Genomic DNA, 12,777 nt, shown 5'->3' with positions numbered 1-12,777 from the left:
ACTCTACAGATGTTTCATCTTGGAATGGCTCTGCCAGCTTTTCAGGTCTGCAGAGAGTAAGAATATCACTTGTTCATCTGATTCACGATCCTTGCAACCTCCTATGCGCTGCATCGTTGGATGGAAATTGGAGTTCCAGACAGAAATCAGGCTCCACCTGCTTCCAGAAGCTCAGAGTCCAGGGGTGAGAACCCAATGGAGAACATACGCGGCTACATGGACATAGTAATGATAACACCAGAAACTTTTGGCGAATAAAGAGTCACATTACCTAAAGGATGAGGACAGATGTGTTTATTTGAAGAGGAGAGAGCTACATTTAAATGATAAAAAAATTTATAAGTTTCACTGCTGACAGAAAGCTGAAAGAGAGTCTGAGGGGTGGTGGAACAGCATGAGGGAAGGTGGAACAGCACGTGTCTAAGTACGTGTTAAGAGGGAGCCTCTCGTATGTTTGGAACTGTGAGTTCCTCAGTGTGATTGCAGGCTCCAGTAGGACTAGGAAGTAAGCCAGGTAGGTTGGAGAGGTGGGCAGGGGTCAAGTGAAGTGGAGAATGGTGGGCTCAGCAAAGGAGTGTGTTTTCTCTGCAGCAGGCAGTGGGGACCTTAGACATTTGTAAGCAAGAGAGAGGCACGTTCAGATTCATGGTGTGAGGAAGAGCGATGCCCTAAGATGCAGACTCGCACCTTCGGATTCCTGCTGCTGGCACATTGGAGCTGTCACGCCGGTTTTGAGGCAGGGCTGTTGTCTCCCTAGAAGACCCCTGCAAGGCCTGACGGTGGTGCTCATGGATAGAAGACAACTTTCGATCTGGACTCAGCATTTGGAAGCTCCGTGTACACGCTGGTATCTGTTGGGGGTGTCTTGGGCCTCTGAGAAGGGCGAGTGGTTTTTCCCTGTGTGAGAACGCAGTGATCCAACTGTGCGTATGTCACCTCCTGAGGGTCTTGTTCTTCAGAGTCCTGGAGAGAGGGAAATGTTGAGTGAGGGAGGGGCTCACATTCTTCAGGACTATTAGGGAATAAAGCAGTATCCACGAGGCTGGGCCGAGGAGGACCTACCTCCCTGTTCACTGTTCTGTCCCCCGCAGGCTCTTGGTCCATTACAGCAGCATCTGTAGGAGACAAAAGTCATCAAAACAGCTGAGAGGGCACGTCTGGGTCCTCATTTCATGTGCAGAGCCCAACACACAGCGGGAGACTGTAGGTGCCTGAGGTCCCTCAGCTGCCAACAGCCAGACTCAGACATTCTGTCTCTCTGAGTTCAAGACCCTTCCCCATGAACGGCTCTCAATTTCCATCCCATTGATTCTGTCTCCCACTTTCTGCCTGTCATGGAACCTTCTCCTGGATGTCAGTGGCTGCAGGGACATGAGGATACATTTGAGAATCAGGCAATGGTCTGTGAGCTGAAGGCAGGGACAGGGTGTCTGGTGCTCTCTCTAGAAATCCCTGCCTCTGTGGCTCCTGCCTTGGGCCAGAGACCATCCTGCCGGTGAGGAACACACACCCGCATGCTCCCATCCCTCCTCATCCTTCCTCCCCACACGGCCCTGAGGTCTGTGGCCTCTGCTTCGTGAGACTTACTCTTTTTGTTGGAGCACCAGCGATGCAGGAGAAAGAAGAAGATGGTGAAGAGGATCATGATCACTGAGGTCCCAATCAGAACATGCAGGTGTCTGGGGTTACCTGGAGGAAGAAGAGACTCCAATAAGAAGCTAATCATAGCAGTTTCTTGTTATGGATTGTCTCTCGTTTCTTGATTGACAGGTAACCATGTGGAATGTCTCCTTAGGACAAGCGGCCTGATGGCGGGAGACCCAGCTTTCTCCTGCTCTGTTTTGAGGAAGGAGGAAGGGGACCAGGAGCCAAGGAACGTGGGAGCTTCTAGAAACTGGGACATGTGAAGAGCAGATTCTCGCCTGGAACCTTCGGAGGGAAGGCAGCCTTGCTGTCACCTTGAATTTAGCCCAGTGAGGAGCATTTCATCCTTTGAGCTACAGCACTGTAAGATAATTAAACAGCTGTTTTGTTTTCATCCACCAATTTTGTGGAAATTTTTTATGGCAACAATAGGAAAGGATTCTAACTGCACAGCCTGAGCTTGGGGCTGTGGCTGAATGAGTCAGTGAGTCGGAGTGTGCGTGCAAGGCTCTTTACTGCAAGGCTCTTGCTCTGCTGAGTCAGCCAGGGTTGCCTCATGACCCACAGGAGTTCATTCCTTGGCAAGTGGATCTTCTCTAAAACACCTTGGCCTCATTAGATGTTCCCTTCCCTTCCCTCTTTCAAGCCCCCAGGAATTTATCCTCCAGTTAGGAATGCAGGGAGAACAAACACTGCATTTTTCCTAAGAAGGATGTCAGATTTGCAATCATTCTTTCAGCTTGTAGGAGGTCTCAACTGCAGAAGATTAGAGATTAAGAGACTTCACTGAGCCCTGTGCTGGGCCCAGATCCCTTTTGCTGTTGGAGTGTCTGGAGTTCAGAGAGATGGTGGAAGACAGGCCCACAGTCAGAGCTGGGAGGTGCTGAGCCAAGGCTTGAATCCAAGGCTTCCACCTCCCCAGGTTTCCAAAAGCAGAGATAAGAGGCATTCTTTACTCACTGGTTTTGGAGCTTGGTTCAGTGGGCGAAGGCCAACTACGTGAAGGGTTTCCTAGAATAGAGACAGGAGAGAGGTGAGGAAATGAGGGTGCCTGTCCTCTACTCAAGCGAAATCTTTGAGGTTGATTCACGGCCAACACTCTGTTATCCAACACTGGGCTCTGGGAGTCCTGGGATACTCTTCTCCATAATTTTTGTATGTGTTACCCATTGTCTCGAGACTTTAAGATATAGAGAGAAAACAGGAACATCACATTACCTGATTTAAAAATATGTTACAGAGCTGTGGTAAACAAAACAGCATGACGTTGGCATAAAGAAAAGTGCATAGAACAATGGATTAAAATGAAGAACACAGATATAATCTATGCGTCTACATTCAACGGCTCTTTTGTTTTTTTTTGAGATGGAATCTTTTTTTTTTTTTTTTTTTGAGATGGAGTCTCGCTCTGTTGCCCAGGCTGGAGTGCAGTGGCGCGATCTCGGCTCACTGCAAGCTCCGCCTCCCGGGTTCACGCCATTCTCCTGCCTCAGCCTCCCGAGTAGCTGGGACTACAGGTGCCCACAACCGCGCCCGGCTAATTTTTTGTATTTTTAGTAGAGACGGGGTTTCACCGTGGTCTCGATCTCCTGACCTTGTGATCCGCCCGCCTCGGCCTCCCAAAGTGCTGGGATTACAGGCGTGAGCCACTGCGCCCGGCCGAGATGGAATCTTGCTCTGTCACACAAGCTGGAGTGTAGAGGTGCAATTTCGGCTCAGAGCAACCTCTGTCTCCTAAATTCAAGCAATTCTCTTGCTTCAGACTCTCGAGTAGTGGTATGACAGGTGCTGACCACCATGCTCAGCTAATTTTTGTACTTTTAGTGGAGACAGGGTTTTACTATGTTGGCCAGGCGGGCCTTGAACTCCTGGTCTCAGGTGATCTACCCACCTTGGCCTCTGAAAGTGCTGGGATTGCAGGTGTGAGCCACCATGCCCAGCCAATCCAATGCATTTTGACAAAAGTGTCAAGAACCTACAATCAGGAAAGGACAGTCTTTTCAATAAACGATGCGGGGAAAACGGGTTATCTCCATGCAAGGAATGAAACTGCACCTCTACCTCTCACCATTAAGAAAAGTCAAATCCAAATGGATTAAATACATGAGTCTAAGTCCTGAACCTATGAAACATGTAGAAGAAAATATTGGGGAAATGCTTCAGGACATTTGTCTGAGAAAAGACATTTTGTTTAAAACCTCAAAAACACAAGTAATCAAAGCAAAAAACAGACCACAGGGATTCCATCAAACTAAGCAGCTTCTGCACTGCAAAACAAATAACCAACAAAGTGAAGAGACAACCCACAGAATGGGAGCCAATATTTGCAAACTATGCATCTGAGACGGGATTTATAACTAGAAATATAAGAAGCTCACATAACTCAATAAAACAAAGAATTTAACTTTAAAAAATGAGCAAAAGACATGAACAGATATTTCTCCACAAACAAAACATATAAATGGCCATCATGTGTATGAAAATGTTCAGTATCACTCATCATCAGAGAAATACAAATGAAAAATCACAATGAATTTTCATCTCACCCCATTAAAATGGTTTTTATCCATAAGACAGGCAAAACAAATGCTGGCAAGATGGTAGAGAAAGGAGAACCCTGGTACCCTGTTGGTAGGAAGGTAAATTAGTACAGCCATTATGCAGAAAAGTATGGAAGTCCTTTAAGAAACTAAAAAGAGGCTGGGCATGGTGGCTCATGCCTGTAATCCCAGCAGTTTCGGAGAGCGAGGCGGGCACCTGGCTTGAGGTCAGGAGTTTGAGAGCAGCCTGATCAACATGGGGAAACCCTGTCTGTACTAAAAAATACAAAACATATCTAGGCGTTGTGGCGTGCACCTGTAATCTCAGCTCCCAGGGAGGCTGAGGCAGAAGAATCATTTGATTCCAGGAGGCCACTGCCTCCCAGGAGGTTGCAATGAGCCTAGATTGTGTCAGTTGCACTCCAGCCTGGGCTACAGAGGAACGCTCTGCCTCAAAAACAAAAACAAAACAAAAACGAAACAAACGACTAAAAAGAGAATTTTCATAGTATTCACAAATTCACTACTGGGTTTATATCCAAAGGAAAGGACTTCAGTGTATTGAAGTTCTATCTGCACCTCCGTGACTGTTCCAGCACAGTTCACAGTAGCTAAGATGTGGAGTCCACCTACCTGCCCATCAGTGGGTGAACGGATAGAGAGAATGTAGTACATACACACAGTGGAGACAACTCATCCATAGAGACAGTAACATCCTGACATTTGCAGCCACATGGATGGAACTGGAGCTCATTACAAAGATTCCCAATTCTCACCCTTATGCAGGAGCTCTAAAGTGGATCTCAAGAAGGTAGAGAGTAATAGAATGGTGGCTACCAGAGGCCAGGAAGGGAATGGTGGAGGGTGAAAACAACACAAAACAAAAACCAGAACAGAATATCAATGTATTTATGACCACTAGACTTTACACTTAAAAATGGTAAAGGTGGTCAATTTTATAGGTATTTTTAAGCTCAACAATTCTTTTTTCAAATGAAAAGGAAAGGGTGTAAGGGTTCCTGGTGATGATATGTCTGTGTGGGTGAGAGGCCGGGATGGGCTTCTGGGAAATGGGTAAGGTCGAGGGGCTAAGGGAACCTCTGATCTCCCCAAACTGAGCCCAGTCTCCCTCCTCTGGGTCTGTCCTGACCAGTTTCTCCATCTGCCTGGGTGCCTGGAGCCCTGACCGTGGAACACCACGCAGGCCATGCAGGAGGGTTTGGAGGTGCCCTCTCTGCCATCCTGCGTCCTGATCCCCCCCTCACACCGAAGCTTGGTCTTCTCTCTGAACCTGTCCATGCTTCTCTCCATCATCAGCAGGAAGCCCCTCAGCTATGGCTCTAGGATCATAAGACACGGGACAGGCATGGGGTTTCCTCACCTGTGACAGAAACGGGCAGTGGGTCACTCGGGTGTGACCACTTGTAGGGTGCGGTACGGAAAGAACCGAAGCATCTGTAGGTTCCTCCGTGGGTGGCAGGGCCCAGAGGGAAGTCGGCCTGGAATGTTCCATTGACGCTTGGCACTGCAGAGAGACTAAGTTCACGGGCCTCCCCCTCCCTGGATAGATGGTACATGTCAAACGAGCACCGGGAGCTGCAGGACAAGGTCACGTTCTCTCCTGCCTGAACCGTGGGGCCCGGCTGGGCTGAGAGAGAAGGTTTCTCATATTTACCTGGAAGGAGAAGAGGCAGTTTCTTCAGGGAGGTTCTTCCCTGTCACAGCTCCCCTCACATCTGAGCTGAGAACTCACTCCTCTGATCTATGACCTAATGCTCTCTCTGTCTCTCACCCTCCACCCCGTCTCTCTTCAGGTCTATTTCCTCCTTCCACCTTCTCTGTCTCTCTAGGTCTCTGACCTCACTTCCCCAGCCTGAGGTGTGTTTTCCCTTTTTGTATTGTTTTCTTCTCTCTGATCCTCCTTGGATTGTTGACTTGATCTTCCTTTTTCTTTAATTCTGAGTTTCTCACTTTCTGTCTTCTTCATAACCTTCTGCACATTTCTATCTATTATCTATCGATCGATCTATCTATCTACTACCTGTCAATCTATCAATTATCTATCTGTAATCTATACCTATGTATCATGTATCTCTCTCTCTATCAGTTGTCTGTCTCTCTATCTATCCACCATCTATCTATTATCTATATCTATGTATCATCTGTCTATTCCCTCTCTATCTGTCTGCCTCTTTGTCTCTATGATTCATCTACGTATCTATGTATCTATTTATGTGTCTATCTACCTATCTATCTATCGATCCATTTATCTATCTATCTATCTATGTAATCTATCATCATCATCTCTATGTATCATCTATCAATCGCTGTCTAAGTATCTATAACCCATCCACTACCTATCATCTACCTATTTATCATCTATCTATATCTATCTACCCATCTACCATCTGCCTCTCTCCATCTCCTTGTCTTTCTCTGCCTCTCAGTCTCTCTAGTTCTATTTGGAATCTCTGCAATCCATCCCCACATCTTTATCTATCTCTGTCTTTGTGCCCCTCCCTCAGGGTTCTGATTTTGGAGCTTTTCTCTGCTCCCTTCCATCATTCTCTCCACTCCTCTGCCCTCCCTTCTGTCTCTTTATGTGTCTGTGTGTCTCTCAGTCCCTTTCCTCTGGCTCATTCTCTGTGTGTTTATGTCTTTGCTTTTGGATGTTCCTGATTTCTCTCTGTGTCTCTCAGTAATCGATCATATGTAGGATTATGTGGAATATGAGCCTCAGAATCCAGTCTGGGGACCCCAAGTACACACAGCACACAGGGGTTGGTGTTCTGGGGCCACGATATCCTGGGACGATGACTCTCCACTGCACGGAAGGCAGAGGTGTCAGAACAAACACAGCATCTGTAGGTGCCACAAGGTCTGAGGCCACAGGGGCTGACTCAGGACAGAAATATGGGTGTCCTTGGGTTCTCCTGGTAGAAACGCTTTGTGGAGGTAAAACAGAAATGAAGTTTTTCACCTGTGCCAAGTCTCTGAGCAACGTCAGCACAGAAGGACGACTCTCTCTGGGACATGTCTGTGTCTGGGTGTCCCCTTTAACTCTTTCTCTGTTTTCTACCTCCCTGTATGGTCCCTGTGTCTGTCCTCTGTTATGACACCTGGTCTGTGCTTGTGTCTCCTGTTTCTCTGTCTCTGTTGGTACAGACCTCCCCAAGTGAGTCTCTCTCCATAAGAATCCCACACTCATCTTCCTCATGACCACCCGGGGCTTCCAAGTCCTGGATTATTCACTCTGTGTCCCAGTGACAATGAGAAGAATGTCCGGACACTCTCACCTGTGATCACGATGTCCAGGGGGTCACTGGGAGCTGACAACACATAGGGGGAGTGAGTGACAGAACCGTAGCATCTGTAGGTCCCTGCAAGGTCAGACGTCGTGGAATTGATGGAATAGTTGGCCTGGGAACCCCCACTGTGGAGCTCTCCAACAAGGTGCAAGGGCTTCTCAAAGTTCACCTCACTGTGCAGAAAGAAGTGCTCAAACACGGTATCTGAAGAACATTGTAGGGTGACCGTCTCTCCTGATTTCACCAGGGGACCTGGGAGGGCCAGTAGGGAAGGTTTTCTGTGGACTCCTAGAAAGAGAGGTTGTGAGTTTAGAAGGCGTCTCCCTTTGTCATCATATCCATGGCACCTGGAACGAGTGAGGGTTCCTCTCCCGGCTGTCTGTCTGTCTCCTCCCCCTCTGTGTCTCCCTGTCTTTTATCCCCTGGTGCAGTTCCCTTCATCTGTGTCCCTCCCTCTTCTCTGTCCGTCTGTCTCTAGTAGCCTCGGACGTCCTTCCCACTGGGCTCAGCCTCATCTCTTAGGCTGTCGTATGTGTTTCCCACTAATCTCTTTCCTGCTGTCTATGTGGGGCTGGAAGAGGATCCAGGCAGGCTGCATGTCCAGGCTCTTAGCAGCCTGGTTTAATCTCTTTTGGAGAAACTGGAGTCCCTGGTGTGAGGTATGAACTGATTAGTAAGGCAGGCACCAGTGTCCACACCCCCTGTTCCTGGTGGGGACTGGGAGCCTCTCCTGCCATGCCTGTGCCTTCTCCATGGCCTCAGCTTCCACAGGGTGGCTCCTGGTGCTGGATCCAGGAGCATCGACCCCTCCCTATGTGGATGGAGCCTGGTGGTGGCATCAGCGTCCCGTCCTTCCTGATCTCGGGGTTGCCAACTTTCTCCTTGTTTGGTTTCTTTAATTAATTGATTAATTAATTTATTTTTGAGACAGAGTGTCACTTTTTCACCCAGGCTGGAGTGTAGTGGTGTGGTCTTGGCTCACTGCAACTTCCTCCCAGATTCAAGTGATTGAATCCAGTCGTTGGTTTACTCGCGCCCACCACCATGCCCGGCTATCGTTGTTTGGTTTCCTAACTTGTCCTTGACCATGTTCCTGTGTTGGTTTCCTGTTGCTGCGGCAGAAAATTATCACAAACATGGTGGCAGGAGAGAATACACTGACCCCTTCCACTTTTAGAGTCAGAAATTGGATCCAGTTCTCCCTGTGCTAAGATCAAGGCGTCTACAGAACTGTGTTCCCTTTGGAGACACCGCAGAGTGGTTCTCTTGACTTCTCCAGCCCGTAGAGGCCACCTGCCATTGTGGCTCGTGGCCTTCCTTCACCTCCAAAGCCCACAGTGGCTGATGGAGTCTCCCACGACGCTGCTCTAACCCCCACTCTCCTCCTCCTCCTCCTATCGTTTGGTGCCTTGTGATTCCACTGAGCCCAGTGGGACAGTCCAGGCCATCTCCCCATCTCAAGGTCAACTCATCAACAACCTGAGCTCCATCTTCCCCTTCAGTCCCCTGCCCTATAGCATAAAGAGTCACAGGCTCCAGGGATTAGAATGTAACCATATTGGGGACAGTTATTCTTCCCATCATAGCACCCATTTCCCTGTATTAAATCCCCCTTTACCCCAAAGACAGTCAGGTCCTGAGTGATGGGACCCTCGTGGACACCCTCAGCAGAAGCTCTGGGATTCAGGAGGTGGGACAAGGAGAAGCCCTGACAGGAGCCCTCTGACCTGTGACCATGATCTCCAGGGGGTCACTGAGTGCCGACCACTCAGTGGGGGAGTGCGGGTATGAACCCTGACATCTGTAAGTCCCTGCGTCTGCTGGGGTCACAGGGCCCATGAGGAAGCTCTGCTGGAATATTCTGTTGTGGAAGACGGGAACGTGGCTTCTGTCGTCTTTGTACAGAGTGAAGTTGGTAAAGTTGTTAAACCCACGACGATAGTGACACCGAAGAGTCACGTGTCCTCCCTGAGGCACCAGAGTGCTGGGCTGGGCAGACAGCGAGGTCTTGTCCTGACCACCTGGGGGAGAAGGAGGCGCCACCTTAGAGAGGAGGATGTGGAGCCGCCCCTCCCTCCCTGTGCTCAGAAGATTCTTCCCCTTTCCATGTTTCTAAGGCTCCTACCACACCTGGGTGTCTAGGGCTACAGGAAGGACCCATCCCACATAGACATGGCATCTCCCTACAACAAAAGTGTCATTTGAGAACTTTGAACAAATGCTGAATAAGGGACTCTTACTAGATTTTTACACTTCAAGATGACTCACATAAAACAACACAAAGTAGACACGGCATGGAGGGCATGTCCTTTGTGAATGGAATATCAGCCAGTGCATGAACTGAGTCCCTATCAGAGATTTGGAATGTCAGGGTCATGGCTGTGGTTTCCCCACCTCTTCTGGTAGAATGACAGCAGCCACACTGCAGCCCTGACCGTCATGCAAACACTGGAGGGTGTGAGTTACACCTTTGTCCTCAGAGGACCTGCTGTTCCTAGCACTGCTTCCCTCCCTTCCTCAGTCGCTGACACCACTTCCTCCCTGCATACCTCAGCTTGGAGCACCCCAAGCTCACCCCGGTCTTCACAGCGCTTGACTCGGCCAAGGGTAAGAAGAGCCAGAGAGGACGAGGTCAGAAGTGTGAGCCGAGCACCTCAGGGTCCCCCTTTCTTAGTTTATGAGACACTGTCTGACAGGACTTCCCTCCTGTTTCAGGAAAATCCTCTTAGGTGGGGAGATGACACCCTAAGGTTTGGGGAAGGACTCACCCGTGTATGGACAGGCCCTCTGGACCAAAAAGAACCCTGGAAAGAAAGATCATGATGGATGATCCATCTGCAGGCAAACCAGGGCCTCCCCTGCTGCCCCCACGGGGCTGTGCGTCTGGGCAGCCAGGCCCTTGCTGGGCTGAAGGTAAACTCACCCTGGCTGCCCACCTGCCCCCGCAGCAGGGATCTCAGCTGTTCAGAGACCCAGTCTCCTGATCCAGATCTGCATCCCAGGCCTAGATCTACACAACAGGCCCATATCTCCACTCCATGCTGATATCTCCCCTCCAGGCCCGTATCTCCCTTCCAGGCTTATATCTCCCCTCCAGAGCCATATCTCCCCTCCAGGCCCATATCTTCACTCCAGGCCCATATCTCCACACCAAACCCATATCTCCTTTCCAGGCTCCTATCTCCACTCCAGGCTCATATCTCCACTCCAGGCTCATATCTCTACTCCAGGTCGGGATCTCCACTCCAGGCTCCTATCTCCACTCCAGGCCCGGAATTCCTCTCCAGGCCCATATTTCTGCTCCAAACCCATATCTCCCCTCCAGGCTCATATCTCCACCCCAGGCCCATATCTCCTCTCCAGGCTCATATCTGCACTCCAGGCTCACATCTCCACTCTAAACCCATATCAACCCTCCTGGTTCATATCTCCCCTCCTGACCTGTATCTCCACTCCAGGCCCATATCTCCACTCCAGGCCCATCCCTCCATGCCAGGCCCATGTCTCTATCCCAGGCCTATATCTCCACTCCAGGCCCATATCTCCACCCCAGGCCCATAACTCAACCTCCAGGCCCAGATCTCCCCTCCAGGATCATATCTCCACTCCCGGATCATATCTCCACTCCAGGCCCAGATCTCCCCTCCAGGATCATATCTCCACTCCCGGATCATATCTCCACTCCAGGCCCAGATCTCCCCTCCAGGATCATATCTCCACCCCAGGTCCATATCTCCACTCCAGGCCTATATCTCCACCCCAGGCCCGTATCTCCACTCCAGGCCCAGATCTCCACTCCAGGATCATATCTCCACCCCAGGCCCATATCTTCACTCCAGGCCCAGATCTCCACTCCAGATTCATATCTCCACTCCAGGCCCGTAACTCAACCTCCAGGACCAGATCTCCCCTCCAGGCCCAGATCTCCACTCCAGACCTGTATCTCCACCCCAGGCCCATATCTCCACTCCAGGCCCATATCTCCACGCCAGACCCAGATCTCCACCCCAGGCCCAAATCTCCACTCCAGACCCATATCTCCACCCCAGGCCCATCCCTCCATGCCAAGCATATGTCTCTATCCCAGGCCCTTATCTCCAACCCAGGCCCATATCTCCGCCCGAGGCCCAGATCCCCACTCCAGGCCCAGATCTCTACCCCAGGCCCAGATCTCCACTCCAGGCCCAGATCTCCACTCCAGACCTGTATCTCCACTCCATGCCCGTATCTCCACCCCAGGCCCATATCTCCACCCCAGGCCCATATCTCCACTCCAGGCCCATATCTCCACCCCAGGCCCATATCTCCACTCCAGGCCCATATCTCCACCCCAGGCCCATATCTCCACTCCAGGCCCATATCTCCACCCCAGGCCCATATCTCCACTCCAGGCCCATATCTCCACTTCAGGCCCAGATCTCCACTCCAGGCCCATACCTCCACCCCAGGCCCATATCTCCACTCCAGGCCCAGATCTCCACTCCAGGATCATATCTCCACTCCAGGCCCATAACTCAACCTCCAGGTCCAGATCTTCCCTCCAGGCCCAGATCTCCAACCCAGTGCTTCCTCCCCCGATTCCCTTCCAGGACTCACCAACACACACCACGCTGACGACCATGAGCGACATGGTGCTGCCGGTGCAGACAGGCGGCCGCGCCCCAGCTCAGCTCAGCAGCGCACAGGATGTTATCTGGCGCCCTGCCCATGCAGTTGACGTGCTGACCACATCATGGGAGGGTGACGTACGCAGGCTCTTCCTACCTTGCATGAGGTGCAGCGGGTGCTCACTCAAGAGTGGAAAATGGCTTCCTGGAAATGGTTCTCACTAGAACTGACACCTTGTGTCCTTCACTATGACCAGCTCAAAACACGTCTCAGATCCAACCTCCCGGACACGAGGTGACTGAAATCTGTGCTGACGTGAAAGACTTTTTATGTATTTTTATTGTTTTTATCTGTGTTTCAAACTCTTCCGTGTGTAATATGCGAAATATCTAATAGGTATTATGAACGTTGTCAGAGCAATTGTGAATAAACCATTAGGATGTTTCATGCTTGTATTTCTAGTATGACAGCAGAACCAGTTTAAATGATTTAAATACCCAGGGAAGGATTATGCAATTATTTACAATCTTAGAACTGTTCTTCATCAGCAAAACCCACAACATGTCAATTCTGGATTTTTGTCATTTTATCTACAATTTGTCTCATGACCTGAGAGTCCAGAGTCCCAACTCATGGTTCGCTCTCTCTGTCTCTCTGCCTCCCTCATTTTCAATTGT

At 50.1% G+C, this 12,777-nt stretch overlaps 1 pseudogene; it reads right to left on the bottom strand.

Annotated features, from left to right (window-relative positions):
• Positions 1 to 668: 668 nt before the first annotated feature.
• Positions 669 to 12,122, bottom strand: LOC139360479 (killer cell immunoglobulin-like receptor 3DL1; annotated as a pseudogene).
• Between the last annotated feature and the right edge of the window lie 655 nt (positions 12,123 to 12,777).

The sequence above is a fragment of the Macaca nemestrina genome, chromosome 20 (assembly GCF_043159975.1).
Source record: "Macaca nemestrina isolate mMacNem1 chromosome 20, mMacNem.hap1, whole genome shotgun sequence".
Taxonomy (NCBI): domain Eukaryota; kingdom Metazoa; phylum Chordata; class Mammalia; order Primates; family Cercopithecidae; genus Macaca; species Macaca nemestrina.
This window is presented reverse-complemented; position numbering and strand designations above follow the sequence as displayed.